The sequence below is a fragment of the Cupressus sempervirens genome, chromosome 6 (assembly GCF_028749045.1).
Source record: "Cupressus sempervirens isolate cs-2001-9-10 chromosome 6, ASM2874904v1, whole genome shotgun sequence".
In the NCBI taxonomy this organism is placed as follows: domain Eukaryota; kingdom Viridiplantae; phylum Streptophyta; class Pinopsida; order Cupressales; family Cupressaceae; genus Cupressus; species Cupressus sempervirens.
This window is the reverse complement of record NC_143123.1, coordinates 17,979,562-17,996,133: the sequence shown is the minus strand read 5'-3', so window position 1 is coordinate 17,996,133 and position 16,572 is coordinate 17,979,562. Positions and strand designations below refer to the sequence as shown.

The 16,572-nt window shown below is 33.4% G+C and overlaps 2 non-coding genes across 2 annotated transcripts; both read right to left on the bottom strand.

Annotated features, from left to right (window-relative positions):
- Positions 1-1,532: 1,532 nt before the first annotated feature.
- TRNAS-GCU (transfer RNA serine (anticodon GCU)) lies at positions 1,533-1,614 on the bottom strand. Its single transcript has one exon. It is a non-coding gene; the product is annotated as a tRNA-Ser (tRNA).
- A 3,870-nt stretch (positions 1,615-5,484) lies between these two features.
- On the bottom strand, positions 5,485-5,566 carry TRNAS-GCU (transfer RNA serine (anticodon GCU)). Its single transcript has one exon. It is a non-coding gene; the product is annotated as a tRNA-Ser (tRNA).
- Between the last annotated feature and the right edge of the window lie 11,006 nt (positions 5,567-16,572).

Here is a 16,572-nt window from a genome sequence, read left to right as displayed (position 1 = left end):
TTATTAATTAAACAATTATAAAATATTTTATAATTTAGAAAAATAAGTTTGTGACAATAAAGTGGCCATTATGATGGTAAATCAATATTGTTCATTTACATTTGTGGATGGATTGATTGGTAAAGCAAAATGAATAGGATGGAATCTTGTAGAAAACTCACAAAGAGGAAAATCAAATAGAGATGTATAAGAGGGGAAATTGACAATGGAAGTCTTTTAGGTCTAAAGAAACTAAGAGACTACAATTCATCTATTCTTATATCTTTCTTTCCTTAACCAAGCCTGTACAAGGATTTATAAAGCTCTTTTTCTTCATATATCTTATTAAGGTTGGTGTTTAGATTTGAGCATTTCTTCATCCTCTCTCTCTTGTTTAAAATCTTGGTATAGAACAATCTAGATGACTTAAACAACACACACTAAAACTTGATTCCTAAGATTAAACAATAAAAAATAACTTACTTTTTATGAGCTTAATTCAAGACAAGAATGTGTAGAACTGAAGTTTGAGGCACCCTTGGGGACTCTAAATTCCGATCATAGATCCTTTAGATTGAAAGAGACATGATGTTCAAATTGTCCAACATAGTTGGAGTGGAAGGACTGTACATTATTTTCTAGTGGACGAAGAGTTGTTTTGAATAGGTTAAACATCACATAGTAATTCGAATACTTGATTTCTAGGCTAAAAGTGTTAAATAGTCGAAATTAACTTACTTTTTTTAAACTTAATTTTTTTCTTAATGTATAATGTTCAAGAGTGGTTGAATTGTCTTAGGAGGAGGTTGATAGATAAACTCAATGCAGTCAATGTCATTAATGACATACTCTCTTTCCTCTTGCATTCACATAAAACCAAGCTGCATTTGTGAACGACTTGTTGTATGACATAGACTCCATCTTGAACTACAAGTTTGCTGCCCTAATTGTGGAAGAGCCTCACAGGCAGATCAACAGGGTGGGCCATGGGCAAGGTGAACAAATGTCGAGATATAAGAATACATAGATTTGATACTCAATACATTAATATCTGTATTCATCTCAAGAGACTATTTGAACATCATACACTAAGATTTCATTGCTAGACAAAAAATGTTATATGGTCAAAGTTGCCTTATTTTTTAAACTTATTTTTTTCTCTCAATGTATTTAAGAATAGTTCTATTTTTGAACTCTTTAATAATTTTTTTTTTAATTGAATTACCTATCATACATAATCCTTCAAACTGATGTCCATCTAATAAAGTGCATGACTAGAAAGAAACTAAATGCAACTGAATCAATTATTGTCTTCTGAACGTTTGTATCTTCTACTTTTACTCTATTTTGCCCCTGTTTTCAGATTCAATGTCAGCGAAGTTACGTAATTAAATTAAATTAAAGAATTGAGGCAGGGCATTACACATGTTTAAAGATCTCATCAGCATTCCAAATTTGGAGCGAAAATTAGCGTGAACATGACTCTACCACCTCAAAACGAATTGAAAAGGATGATGTAAAACCATAGCTGTACAAAGAATTCGTATCATAAACGTCGCCTGAGAGATTCGAACTCTCGCGGGGAAACCCCATGTACTTAGCAGGCACACGCCTTAACCACTCGGCCAAAGCGACTTTGTTGTTTCCAATCTGCACTTCATGTCTTCTTTTTCTCAGTCCAATTTGCATGGTAAGAACTTTACATTCCATGTTGAATGAAGGGTCGACTGGTCATTGGTTCTCTGTACTAATTGAGTATGAGACTGGAGACGATGATCTTCAAGAAGTTGATTTGCAACAGGTAACTTTATGTTTGAATTCAAGTTATCATGCAAGAATCTTATGTAATAGTTATAATATTCATCTTCCTCTTCATTTGCTTATCATGGTTCCTCAGTATGATTAAAAAGTCAAATTGTGTCAATGGGCCCTTCATCTACTGGTGAAGTTGAATGGCTCACAAAGAGCTCACGAGGGATCAAGTCTTGCTGAGTGCAAGGCTTTGACATCATAAGGGATGAGGCTGGGATCATGCTCTGGGTGATTTTGACGGCATAGATGCCCCTCAATCCTTGACTCTAAGCCGAAGAGGTTTCAGGCACGAGTGGGTCTGTATCAGATTCCTAAAAAGTCTATGTGGTGGCCTTCACTAGTTGATAGCTCGCTGACTTCGTGCCTCATTGAGCTGCCTCACAAGTCTGAACCGTCCATTAAAAAAAGAAGTCAAATTATAAAAATACAAAATTCGATTTAAACGATTATTCTGTAAAGTTCATATCATTTAATTGGATGCAGAGTAACTCAACTTTATGGGAAGGACTGAAACAGATGTGGGGTGCTAACTGGACTCTAGATGAGGGTCCCTTAAAAGCTCAATTTTCAATCAGATTGAAGACTCTTTCTTCAGAAAGCACACTTACTGCATATAATGTTAACTCCCACAATTGGAAGCCCAACGCTGTACATACATCCATGGTTAACTATGACTGATTAGCAACAAATTCACCCTCCATCCCAGATATTACTAGCTTTATCATCCATGTTTACATAAATTATAGTGCCACTTAATTTTTTGTTTTTTTCAATTTGTAATATTAGCTTGTCCATATAGGAATGCTTAATAAATGGGACATTTCTACAGTGCCATCTCAGTGTGTTTGTAATATTAGCATGATATAGGCACGCTTAAAAGCTGAGGCATTTCGTTTTCTATTCAATTCTCGACGAGTTTCAGGTGGCGAAGCTAGTGTCTAAGGGCTACCTTAAACATCACAAACTAAAGATAAAATTGAGATTGAAAAAAATAAGTCGACATTGACTTTTTAACACTTTTTAAGTTTTAAAATGTAGTTTTCTGTGTGATGTTTAAGCCTGTGCATATATGATCTCACCTAGGTACTCCGAGAAATAATAAGCTTATACAAAAGGATACCTAATTTTATTTTCATACGGGTCGTTTGACAGCAGGAATATGAGTAGAATAGGCAAATTTCAAATTCTTTATTTCGGTGCACCAAATTAAAATTGTGAATAGGAATACATATTTCGATTTTGGCCAAAAAAATGAACATTTGCAATTCCACTCAAATAGGTGAAATTGGAATATGTACTTCTATTCCAATTTTATTTATTTTAGAAAACATAAATTTTTGGGTACCTGAATCCCCCATCAAATTCCGATCCATCAAATTCCGACTGAACCAAACAAAAATATTACACCTATTCTTATTTTTTATTATAGAATAACAATTCCACCTGCAACCAAATGAGTTAGTTTGTATTGATGATAATATTTGAAGGTTTCATATATTTGTTAAATATAATCAAAACTTTTTCATATATTTTCTTCAATGTAATAAAAAATAATTTGTTAAATTTTATATAATTAAAAAAAATGAAAAATAAATTGTCAAATGTTAATAAAGTTTTACTGGTTATAAGGATAGCAAGTACAATTTTTTAAAAATCCGAAGTACTATAAACAATTCATTTTTTTCTAAGCTTTAATGATGTATTTTTTAATTTTACACTAATAATATATGATGCAAATCTTCTTCTAGAAAAAATGACTTCCATATCAAGTGAGATGGAGAATCTGATCAAAATGTAGAACTTCCTATGACAAAGGAAGATGCATGTATATGAATATTGAAGATGCTTCATATGTGAAAAATCATATTTTTCGTTTTATGACGAAACAATAGCCAGGGTGAATGATGAAGCAACTCCCACTCCAACTTTTTTTTTCCCACCTAGGACACTTTCTCTGCCGATATCTATCAAGGTCGGTGTTCATGGATTTAGGCATTTCTTCATCCTCGTTCTCTTGCTTGAAACCTTGGCAATGGAACAACTGGACGGCTTAAATACACTAAGAGTCTATTTCTAAACTAGAAGTACTAAATATTAAAAAATTAACTATCAACTTACTTTGGCCAGAACAATTCAAGCCAAAAATATGTAGAATAGGTTGAGGCACCCCTGTTTTTACCAGGGGACTCTAAATTCCAATCATTGGCAGCAGCATCCTTTGGATTAAAACAGTCATGGTGTTTAAATCGCCCAGCACAGTTGCAGCCAAAGGCAGGACTGTATATTTGGGGCATCGACCAAACATGGTTTCGAGAAAGCTTCAGAGACTGTACATTGTTTTCTAGTGGAGGAAGGGCTGTCTTAGGAGGAGGTTAATAGAACAACTCAACGCCATTGATGACATGCTCTCTTTCAACAAATTTTCCCCTGCTCTTGCATTCACATAAAGCCTTGTATTTGCCTATGGTCTACTGTATGACATAGACTGCATCCTGAACTGCAGGTTTGTTGTCCTCATTGTGGAAGAGATTCAAGGGCAGATCAGCAGATTGAGCACAATTGTAAGTTTTGCTATTTTTCCATCACATCAAAAGCATGTATTTCTGGTGGAGAGGGATATCATGGACTAAAAATCAAGGGAAAAGCATGTACTTCTGGTGGAGAGAGATACTATAGGTGAAAAATCAAGAGAAAAGCATGTACTTCTGGTGGAGAGGGATACCATGGACTAAAAATCAAGGGAAAAGCATGTACTTCTGGTGGAGAGGGATACTATGGACTAGAAATCAAGGGAAAAGCATGTACTTCTGGTGGAGAGGGATACTATGGACTAGAAATCAAGGGAAAAGCATGTACTTCTGGTGGAGAGGGATACTATGGGCGAAAAATCAAGAAGTTTTGCTATTTTGCCATTACATCAAAAGCATGTACTTCTGGTGAAGAGGGATATTATGGGTGAAAAATCAAGGGGCATATGAGACTTGAACTGAGGATCTACACTTTGATATCATACAATTTTTTCCATCACACTAAAAGCACAAGCTGGTGGTGGAGAGGGATCTCAATAATGATATAGTCATTATGACAATAACAATTAGATTCAGTTGTAATTCAAATGTGGATGTAGGTGCAGATGGAGGTGTCAATAGTCTGTCAGCTGTTTTTCTCACCGTTGAAAAAATTGAGACTATAAAAAATAAGTCAACTTTAACTATTCAACACTTCTAATCTAGAAACTAAGACTTAATGTATGGTTAAGTACGCTATGACCCATATCACAAACCCACTGCTGCGAGCAAGGTGACCTTCATCACCACTTCCATCTCCTCTGCTCCTATTCACTGCTGACTACTCTGTGATCATCAACACTGCTACTAATATTAATATTAAGATTAAATTGTTTGCAACTTCCCAACTTAGAGCTCAATTGGATTGGCAGCGCGAGTAAATCCAATGTCAGCAAAATTACATAGTTAAGTTAGATATACTACAAATGCTAACAGTTTTACTCTTGGTGATCATGTATATTTTCTCTTCGATTTTTGTTTAAAATTTCTGTAACAATTTGTTGGGATAGTGGGTACGAGCCCGTTCTTTCGATTAAGAGCAAAGAATTGAGGAAAGGCATTACACCTGTTCAAAGATTTCATTAGGAGCGAAAAAAGAGCATGAACAAAGATTCAATATCATAAGCGTCGCCTGAGAGATTCGAACTCTCGCGGGGAAACCCCATGTACTTAGCAGGCACACGCCTTAACCACTCGGCCAAAGCGACTACTCGTTTTAAATTTTGTCATACTTGGATTCCATCATATATCGCATTTTGATTTTCCCCAGTCAAAGCCCACAGCGGGATGAATATTAAAAATCAAAAGACAAATGTTACACTGTTATGGATATTGTAATGGTAAAATTGTCTCAAATAGTGTTTGGATTGGCCATTAATGAATGTACAAATATCTCATCCTCTCCGAGCGAAATCTAGATGTTTTAGATTTTAATGAGGTTAATTGTGGTGGGCGACATGTGATTCCACAAGTCAGACATCCCATAGAGCGAAAATTCTGGTATGCTTAGTTTTGCTGTGTGGCTTACAAATGCCTCCTTTGGAATTGATATAGCTTCTTTTCAACGGCGTCAAAAGATCTCTTGACAATCTGCGAGTGATAGTGGTTAGCAAATATCATGTGACAGTGGTGAGCACAAATGCCATTGGGTTTGTTTTATTTATTTTCCAATAATATTGCAGATTGAAATTATTAGTTTGCTTGATAAGATCAATAGCTAACTTTCTAATTTTTTTTTATACTATGCCTTTATGTAAGTTCTATTCATATTTTTGTTTACTATGCTTATATGTAATTTCTATTAATATTTTTGTCTGAAGTATCAAGATAAAGATTTTGGTATTATCCCAAGACCTTTGGGATTTGGTAGAAACTAGTTACAATGAGTATATAGATCAAAATGCTTTCAATGGATTGATGCAAAATCAACAGGGTTAGCTAAAAGAACATAAGAAGGACAATACATATCTCTAAATAAGCCAATGTGCATTAGATATTTCAATATTTCCTTGTATTGTTGGTATGAAAAAGTCCTAAGACGCATGGGAAGCTTTACAAATCGCATATCTAGGACTTGACAAGGTAAAATCTGTGAGGCTTCAAACCCTTTGTAGAGATTTTGAGAATCTAAAGATGAAAGGGATTGGGTCTATTCATAAATTCCTCACAAGGTCACAAGATATCATAAATCAACTTAGAACTCATGAGGAAAAATCAATTTTAGAGAACAAAAATTGTTTAAGAGATTTTGAGATACCTTCCTCCAAGATATGATCTAGTTGTGGTTTCTATTGAAGAAAGTAAGGATATTGCCACTTTCAATGTTGCACAATTGGTTGGTTCTTTGCAGTCACATGAGGAACGTACACAACGTTTTATGGAGAGTCTTGAACAAGTTTTCCAGTAAAAAAAATGAAGATAAATATTCATCCTCTTCTTCTCACTCCCACAAATCTCAGGGGGGGCCTTATTCAAGTAGACGATGAGCTAGATGCATTAACAGAGGAAGAGGTAGAATTTTTTTGGATCAACAAAGCATGGATATCGTGGATATTTTAAAAGATTTGGCCATTATGAATCTAATTGTAGGAAGAAACTTGATTTTAAAAAGTCTTAAGCCAACTATACCGAAGAATGTTTAGAAGAATCAAAGTACTGAACTTTATTCACATGCAATTTTTCCAAGGAACTTCAATAGGATACTTGATTTTTAGATAGTAGATGCTTCAACTACATGATAGGTAAATCTAATCTTTTTGTAAAGATAGACGATTTTGTAAGAAGTCATGTCAACTTAGGCAATGACAATGAGGTTGCAGTTGTCAAAAAAGGTACCCTTGCAGTGAAAACAAAACAAGGTGAAAGTAATTTTATTTGTCATACTTTTGCATATGCTAAAATTACAACATAGTTATCTGAGTATTGAACAACTTGTAGATAAAAAATATAAGGTTGTCTTTGAAGATGAGTGCTGCAAAATTCTTGATAAAAAAGATAATCATCATCTTATATCTAAGGCTCACATGACTGAGAATAAGTTTTTTCTCACATTGGTTTCAACTAGAAATGCATGTCTTAAGGTGACCATTGATGTCTCATGGTTATGACAAGTCAATGTTATGGTCATCTTGATTTTCAAGAACCAAGTTGGCTTCATAGTAAGAATATAGTTAGAGTCCTTCCATTAATCCAAACAAAGGATTTTGTTCCAGATGTGCTCTTACAAAGCAACATCGTGTTAGCTTTCATGTGAACAAATCATGGAGGAATTGTTTTCCCTTTGAACTTGTACATGTTGATATTTGTGGTGAGATTCAAGAGGAATCCTTGGGTAAGAATCTGTGTTTTTTTACATTTATTGATGATTTCTCACACCAAACTTGGGTCTATTTTCTCAAACAAAAATTAGAAGCTTTTGCATTGTTCAAGAACTTTAATGCCTTGGCAAAAAAACAATGTGGGTATTTTCTTAAAATACTCAAAACAAATAGAGGGGCAAATTTACATAAAAATAATTTTCTAATTTTTGTACTACTAATGATATTTTAGGAGAATTTATTGAATCTTATACCCTCCAATTGAATGGTATTGCAAAGTAGAAGAATTGTACCATTATAGAGATGGCTTGAAGCATGTTGCAGGCAAAAAATCTTCCTAATTTCTATTGAGGAGAAACAATTTCCACCATAATATATATTTTGAATAGAATTCCTACAAAGTTGTTAAAGAATATCAATCCAAAGGAAGAATGGAGGGGTCACAAGCTTTTAGTGGCTCACTTTTGAATATTTGGTTGTCCTACCTATATTCATGCACTAGTAAATTCAGGCCTAAATTTTGAGGCGAAAAGGTCAAAATTTTGACAAGAGTAGGTCGATAAGGCGACCAAGCTTGCTGTTGATCTTTTTTGGTCAATTTTTTGCCACATACATTTTGCGTCAAAATTTTGACTTCATAAAGGTGGACTTATCGACGCGAATTTCATCGATTGCCCTAGTCCAACCTGAACTGTTATTTCCTCATTTGTGGGCGCTGCTGGTAAAAATTTTGACGTAAACCTACACCAACTTGGCGTCTAAATTGCGACCAAAACCCGTTACTTTTCTATGCCGGTGCCATACACGCAACGTCAAAGGCGACCAGTTTGGTGTCAAAATTGTGACCAAAACACCTTACCTTTCTACGCATTTGCGTTGAAATTGAGACCAAGATATGTAGAAATTTCGACGAGCTATCCTAGTTATTGTAAAAGCTTTTCTCTCATAGGAGCCTTCTAAACTGCACAAAACTTGATTCTAACTAGCGTAATTGCTCGATGCATGAGAGTCAAGGTATTGTGCACATTTCTACCTCCACACCATTGTTTCGTTCGCCACATGATTTACTTCATACAAAACAATGGGAAGGAGGAAGAAATGTGCATGATATCCTGAGTCTCCATCGAGCAATTATGCTTTACAACTCAAATTTTGTGCAGTTTAGAAGGCTCCTATGAGAGCAAAGCCTTTGCAATAATTGGCACAGTGCGTCTAAATTTTGGTTCTTGCAAGGAAGAATTAAATTAGGAAAGAATTATTTATCAGGAATGAAAGCCAATAATTTCATCTATTTTTCAAACAGATTAATGTGACAAAAAAACTTACAGTCCCAATCACATCATCATAAGAGCACATATATAACTATAACTATAACTATGTCTAAAACCAACATAATTTACAAATATCCACAATTCAAATACTATCCCTTGATATTTTCTTTAATGAAAAGTTTTAAGTCAACTATGTTATCACCTTGGATGTAATACCAAACTATCATTAGGCTAAAGACTACAACAAGATTTACGATTTACAAATGCAAGGAGAACTACCCAACCAAAGTAGAAAATAACATGAAAAGTTAACAATCTATCAATTAACAATCTAGATGAAATATTTCTAGCAATTGAATTGTATGTTATAGAAACAAAAAATTGCCTTAAAATTGACACCTCACTAGTTGTTCATTTGCATCCGTAATGGCTTCACAAAAGTTGAAAGCTTACGATTTGTCAAGAACACAAAAGGCACTCGTAGTTCAGCTACATCAATAAAAGTAACGTAGTTCAGTTGCACGGTGAGGGCAAGAGACTGTCAATATTGATTGTGGAGTTGCAAATAGGTAAGCGATAAACATAAAAAGGTAGTACAAGATTTTAATAACAATTGTCACCTTCTCAGTTTTTCTTGATAGTTTTGGGTCATTAAATTGGATAGAAAATTGATAGTAAAATGTGAAAGAGAGTGGAAGCTAATAAGCGAGATATCAAATAATTATGTAGTCTAAAAGTGTGGACATGTTAAGAGGCTCATGAAAACCATGTTGTACTTTATTTGATCAAGACCAAGGGGTCAACTATGAGGTCAAATAGGATAGTGATAGGATATAATAGCAAGGACAAAGCTTGTATGGAGGCTAGAAGTGAAATGTTTTGGGATAAGAAAGGTCATGATAAGGTAGCTAATGGATAAGATAGCTAATGCTCAAGGATAGCTCAACATTGTCAAGATCAAAGAGGAATGATGGAATGGATGGATGATGAAAGAATTACGCATGATTACTATTTTCAAAGTTTTCATCATGGTACTCATCCAAGGTGCCACAAGAAGTGGTTTTTACCATAAGACAAATTTATAGCTCTTTACTTTTTCTACCAAGACACCTGTTACCAGGTTTTCACCAAGGCACATTTTTTTCTATCTTTCTTTTTAATTTTTTAAAAGATTTTTAGATAAAATGGACATTTCTTTTAATGGAAGGATAAGTCATAATAAGACAAGACTGTAGAATGAGATGCTCAAAGATGTTGACAGGGTGATGGAAGGGAGATGATAGTAGAAAAGTGTATTGAGGATAAGAGTTCATATCTTGGAAGGCTAGAAGGAGTATGGATAGAAGGTAAGTGTAGGCTTGAAAGGATTTTATAAGGGTAGGTGAGAAAGTAGGAGAGATCAACATTGACACATACCTTTAAGGGTGATGGAATGATGGGGGAGTAATTGGTGAAATAGCTTCAAGTCTTGATATATGATGCAGTAAAGTAATTTTGGAAGAAGATGGAGTGGAAACCCTTGGAAGTTTGAATGTCAACTTTAGTTTTTTTTCAATATTAAATTCTTTCAAAAGGGACCTAGGAATCCATATAGCTTTTGATTTTTCTTTTCCTTTGGATGCTTTGGAACACATTTCCTCAATAGTCGATTTAGGAACCCATATTTGATTTGATTTGACTCTTTGATTAGTGGACCTTTGTGGTCTCTTGAATATTTTTTCTTTATTTGTAATCACATATTGATTAGATAGGACATAGTGATCTTCAATTTTCAATGGATTCTTGTGTTTATTTTTATGTTGTACTTCCAAATTTCTTCCAAAAGACGTGACTTGTGGATGGATAAGACTGATATGGAAAATTTAGATGGATGGGTGAATGAAAATTTTTCAAGAATGAGTGTCTTAGTTGATCTTGAGGTATAATAGGAGAAGTAGGTGATGATCTAGGAGTGAAATTAGGAGATGGAGGAATGTAAGGCCCCTATATGGAATTAAGGTTTGAAGGCTTTAGCTTTGATGGGTAAGGGCCAAGGGTAGATTTGGAAGATGTAAAAGGATAAGTGGTAGGGATATCAACATCTTTAGAGTAGGAAACATGACCGAGGCCATCAATAGACTCATGAGTATATTTGATAAGAGAAAAACCTTTTATAGAGCATTTGAAGCTTCAGAATGTTTTTGAAGTTGAGAAGTAGATCAACAAGAGGAGATACTTTGATCTTGACAATTTTCTTTGGATAGCATAGACATTGACTTTCTCACAATTTTCAATAATCTCAATGGAGATAGTGGAAGTGGTATCCTCGTCATGTTTGGGAGATGGATAAGACATAGGATATGGAGGGGCGACATCTTGAAGGAGATGAAAGGGTGCTTGATATTGATCTTTCTTGACATGTATATGTTTATCTTTTTTAGAGTCCTCTTGATGTATAGCCACTTCTAAGGACAAGGGAGAATGTGAAGTTTGCATGGCATTATCTTGAAGAGGTAATGAAGGGTTAGTTGAAGTAGGCATAGTAGGAATAACGTCACATGAAGGTTTAGGATCTTTAGTCTTAGTAGCATTGAAAAGGTTTGCAACCAAATGCAGATTAGCTTGAGTTTCTTTTAGAGGTAGCCCTTGAGAGTACACATAGCCATTGTGGAAAGCATTAGGTTATTTATTTAAAGGAGGTGTTTTAGAAAGATTTGAAGTTTGATGGGTTTCATGCATGTTGGACGAAGTGGAGGTGTCAAAGGAAACCATCAGTAGACATAGGTTCATCAATAAGATCTTGCTCAAAAGAAGTATTCTCATGACATGAGTATATAGAGTTTGCAATTCCAACTACCTTTTCATCAATGAGGTCTTGGACTTTATGTTCATCTCTATGAAATATGAAGTGATATGTTGATTAGATTGATTACAGACACAATAGGTTTCCAAGAATAGGTTTCTGTATGAGTTAGACTTAGGCAATGTGATGAGCTCATTATCAAGGAGTGCTTGCAAAATAGAACCATAAGAATCTTCCAAGGGAGTAAAGATACTCTCAAAAGTATGTCGAGGATATTTGTGTTGTTTCTCAAGTGCATAAAATGCATCCATGTCTTCATCATAGCAATCAATGATAGTTTTGTTATGAAATTTTGCATAGGTTAACACACATAATGTCACATCAAAATAAGTTTGCATCCTACATATGAGTATGCATCAAAACAAAATTTTTACCTCCTCAATCTATCTATATCAATAAAGAAATAAGACATTTTTGTAATACAAAATTCTTGAACCCTATTCCACTATAATCTTTCAAACCTGCAAAATAAAACAAAAGTCATAAGAACTAAAATAAAAGGATTTATTTCTAACAAACTATCACAAATGCTTTGTATATACCTTAAAGGACATGATACAAGCTATTTCACAAGCAACACTTACATTCTAATTTTTTTCTCGTTTATTAGAGTGATGATAAACTATATGCAAAGTAGAAATAGTGCAACATAATAGATGATTAGTATCTATAATTTTTAATACTAAAAATTATAAAGAATTTAATACTCACAAGTGTCACTGCCTAAGAGAATGCAGCCCAAGTTTATCATGATCTCTATAGCATTCATTGCATTGGGAATATCCTACTTATTTGCAAACACCAGTAACACTGCATCTCGTAGTACATCTTGCAAGAACAAGAAACTTAAATGATAAATAAATTTCTACGGATAACACAAAAATAATTGTTAAAAGAATGAGGCCAATTTTACACTATTATTAATAACCAAAGTTGCCATGAGAAAGACATGAAATCTTCTTGATCCATTTTTCACGACAATATTTTTCAGGACAATTTCTAGCAAATAAAAATTACATGTGGTAATCACAGTACCACATAGGGGAAATATGTGGATAGATTACCTGACCCAATGATGAAGAACATGCATTAATAAAACTAGAAAAAAAAAATGGTTTCTTGTATTATAAGAAAGCTTGTAGATTAATGAAGAGCATAGAAGCATAATCCCTCACTATCAATGTGAACATCATTAACTTTCTAGATATCTTGATATATATTTGTAGAGAAATGAGAGCACAAATTTGGTAACTAAAGTTGAGAAATGCATGTTTTGGTTTTTAGAATCATTTGCAAGATAGATTACTCAGGAGTTAACTAGATAAAAGAGTCTGATAACTAAAAATGGTTGATCTAGTTATGGTAGTAAAAGATGTAAATAGTAAGTACAAGATATTAGTAAATTCTGATGTTTATTTTTTGATTGATAAGAGGTCAAAGCTAAGATTAATTATTATTATATGTTTTTATTAATTACTATTATTATTATTATTTATTAAATTCTAGTAGATTTGAACCCAAAATCATAAGAGGCTCGCAATTTTATCCTTGTGTTGTAGGTTCTTGCGTAAGTTATGAAAATAGTATATCCATGTATATGACCATATGTTTATTTTCTCTAACAAATGCTAGCTAACAAGAAAAATTAGTATGCTAAATCCTTCTTTCATGAAGTTATTGTTGGATATTACAATAATTATAACAATAAGTAATGTTGATATAATGTGCCAACAGATACAACAAGCAAATATAAAACAATAATAAATTGTGAAACCATTATATATCTGAATGATATAAGTTTTAAGTAAAATCATAGTAAAGCACAACACAAATTCTCAAATATAAATAATAGTCAACTGTTATTTTACTTAGATCCCTATGAAAATATAACACTAGAATACAATATACATTGGAGTTAGGAATTTGGTTGACAACCAAAATCAATTGAATTGAAATAAGAAACTTCACCAAAGAATCAACTAAATATGTATCTTTAAGCATATTTTGCTACTCAAAATGTTATGAATTCTTCCTTCTTGACCTTAAACTCATGACATTTTCTAGTTTTATGGGGGGAAACACGATCTCTCCAACTATTAGTTCTAAATGGCTTCCACCTTAGGTGCATAGAGTCTTTGAACTAGATAGATAAAATACACAACCATGCTGAAGACCATGGAAATAGAGGATAACATGGAAAATACCAAACAACAAGTTGGATGATGATGAAGACTACAATGAAGGTAGAAGATCCCAGACATCATCAATTAATACCAAACTACCAAATGGAGTATACGAACTTGAAAAGATAAGACACACTTACAACTAAATGAAACTCTAGAAGCTACCATCAAATGTCATGACATTGAATCATTACCAATAAATGAATACAAAATAGAGAAGTTACTAGATATGGTATTTCTATTCATTTTTCAAACGAAAGAGTGTAGTAGGTATGCAACCATGACTAAGGAAAGTGCAATTTCACACCATTTGCCATGTTCTAATATGATGATAACAGATGCCCAATACCCTAATCTAACAATATTGTATTGTCACCCAAAACAGAAAAGTAAGTGATAACAGATGCCCAATACCCTCTTTCAATTTGCACTCTTCCCTTAAATCAATATTTAATTCCAGCAATCAATCATAGGAAAATGTTTTTATTATTATTGAAATTTGTTGGTCATTAACTCTTGCCATGGTATATGCTTTAGAAATTGCACCTACACATGCAATCCTTATATGTGTCTAATTTCTCACAAACAAAAACCATTTGTTATATTTTTTGATGTTATCTTTATTATGTAAGACTTCCGTTAAGCACAAGTGCTTCCTTGGAAAAACAATTATACAAGGCTTTCTGCATTCAAGAATCAAAACAATAAAAGAACTTGAAAGCATGATTTTATTAGGAACTTAGCCACTTACTCGTCAATGAACTGGCAGAAATATAAAATAAAGTAGCTTTGGCTTCTCTTGCCATAGCTTATCCAATCATCGTTTTCCTAGTGCCCTAAGAGAAAATTAAATATACTTTATTGTAAACAAAAATGAATTTCCAACATATAAAGAACAGAGAATAAATCAGACTGACTTACATGAGGGTCAAATAAGAGGAGCCCTTTGCCTGGAGAGCGATAGCCTTGAAAGATGTCAGGTCACAATAGAGGCCATATGACCATTTTCGTCACACACTTTTTGGCATGCTCTAGCCCAGCTTCAATATAATTTTGGAAAAATAAATATTAATGTTAATGGGTACATAGAAATAAACATGAATACTATTATCATCAATTCATTCAACCATATTAAATTTACCAATATCATCCCACCGAACATTGGGATCCTGGTCCATTATCTCATTGCTAACATGCTCTATCAGACGTGGTTCCAAGTTACGCAGCTTATCAGGAAGCTCACCATCAAGACCAATAAGCATTTCTAAACTAAAAATATAGGACAGAAAAGAAACAATCATTAGCGTGCTTTAGACCAAAACTGTTAGAGATGGTTATTTATTTAGTTAAAATCAAAATCAACTGATCCTATTAAAAAACAATGGCTATGAACTATTGTCAAACTACCTTCAGATTTGCAATACTTATCTTGGCACAAGATATTTTTATAACCAAACAGTTTGAAGGATCGTGACCAGAGCAAAAAGCCCAAGAAACCAAGGTTACCAAAGACAAGCAAAGGTAGTTTGCTATGGAATATGCATGTGGATAGAGTATTTCCCAACCTGTCTGAACATTTGAGCTGCAAAAAGATGTTGATTATATACCTTACACTACAAAAAATCAGTATACACAGACAAGGTTGAATAGGCACTATATCAACATATTTAGAACTAGTCAAACATCCAAATCACCATTAAAGAAAGGAATCATACATGAATAACTCCGCTGCCATCTTAGGATGAAACATAGTTGTCTCATCTTTTGGCTTAGAAGAATCGCTATCGTTGCCTAACCACAAAATTATTGTAGTATTCAACTATGTTCTTCATAGCCTATAAAAGCTAACTAAGGTTGCAACGTTTATAATGACTATAGACAAAAATCTAAATTAAAACAAGCAATATTATCATCAATGTAGAATGAAATGGTTGTAAGTATGCATTTCTACCACATGCAAATGATGTTGAGAAATAGACCTGTGCAATCCAATCTCCCAAGGAATAGACAACACCACTTATCGCCATCTTGCCAAAACAAGATTTGTCATAAAGCGATGTTAGAATAGTTACTAAAATGGTCATAAATTATTTTGTTATAGTAAAAGAATACTTTAACTTAAGAAAAAAAACTATACACTATTAAAACATGACATTGTGCTTTAAAAACTAAAAAGGTACCTGTAACAAAGAACTTCATTTCAACTTGCTAATTGGTTTTCACTATTAACTATAAGCTTATCTTTAAAGTTTGAGCTTCACTTGGTTTCGATAATAGTTAAATATTCTCTACTTAATAGGGCCAACCACGTGAAGGTGGAAGCTCATTTGGCCCCTCCCCCCCCAACATCACTCTAAATTCCCCATTAACATTTAATAACATTCAATTCATCCATTTTTGAAATATAACATTCAATCATTATAATCACATGATAAAATTCATTAACACATAAAATTCATAAACACACAACATTCATGAATAATTCATTAACACAATATTCATTAACACCCAACATTAATGAATAATATTCATTAACAATATTCAAGAGTAAGTCATTCATGAATAATCATATCTTTTTTGCTTTCTTGTTTTTTTTTTCAT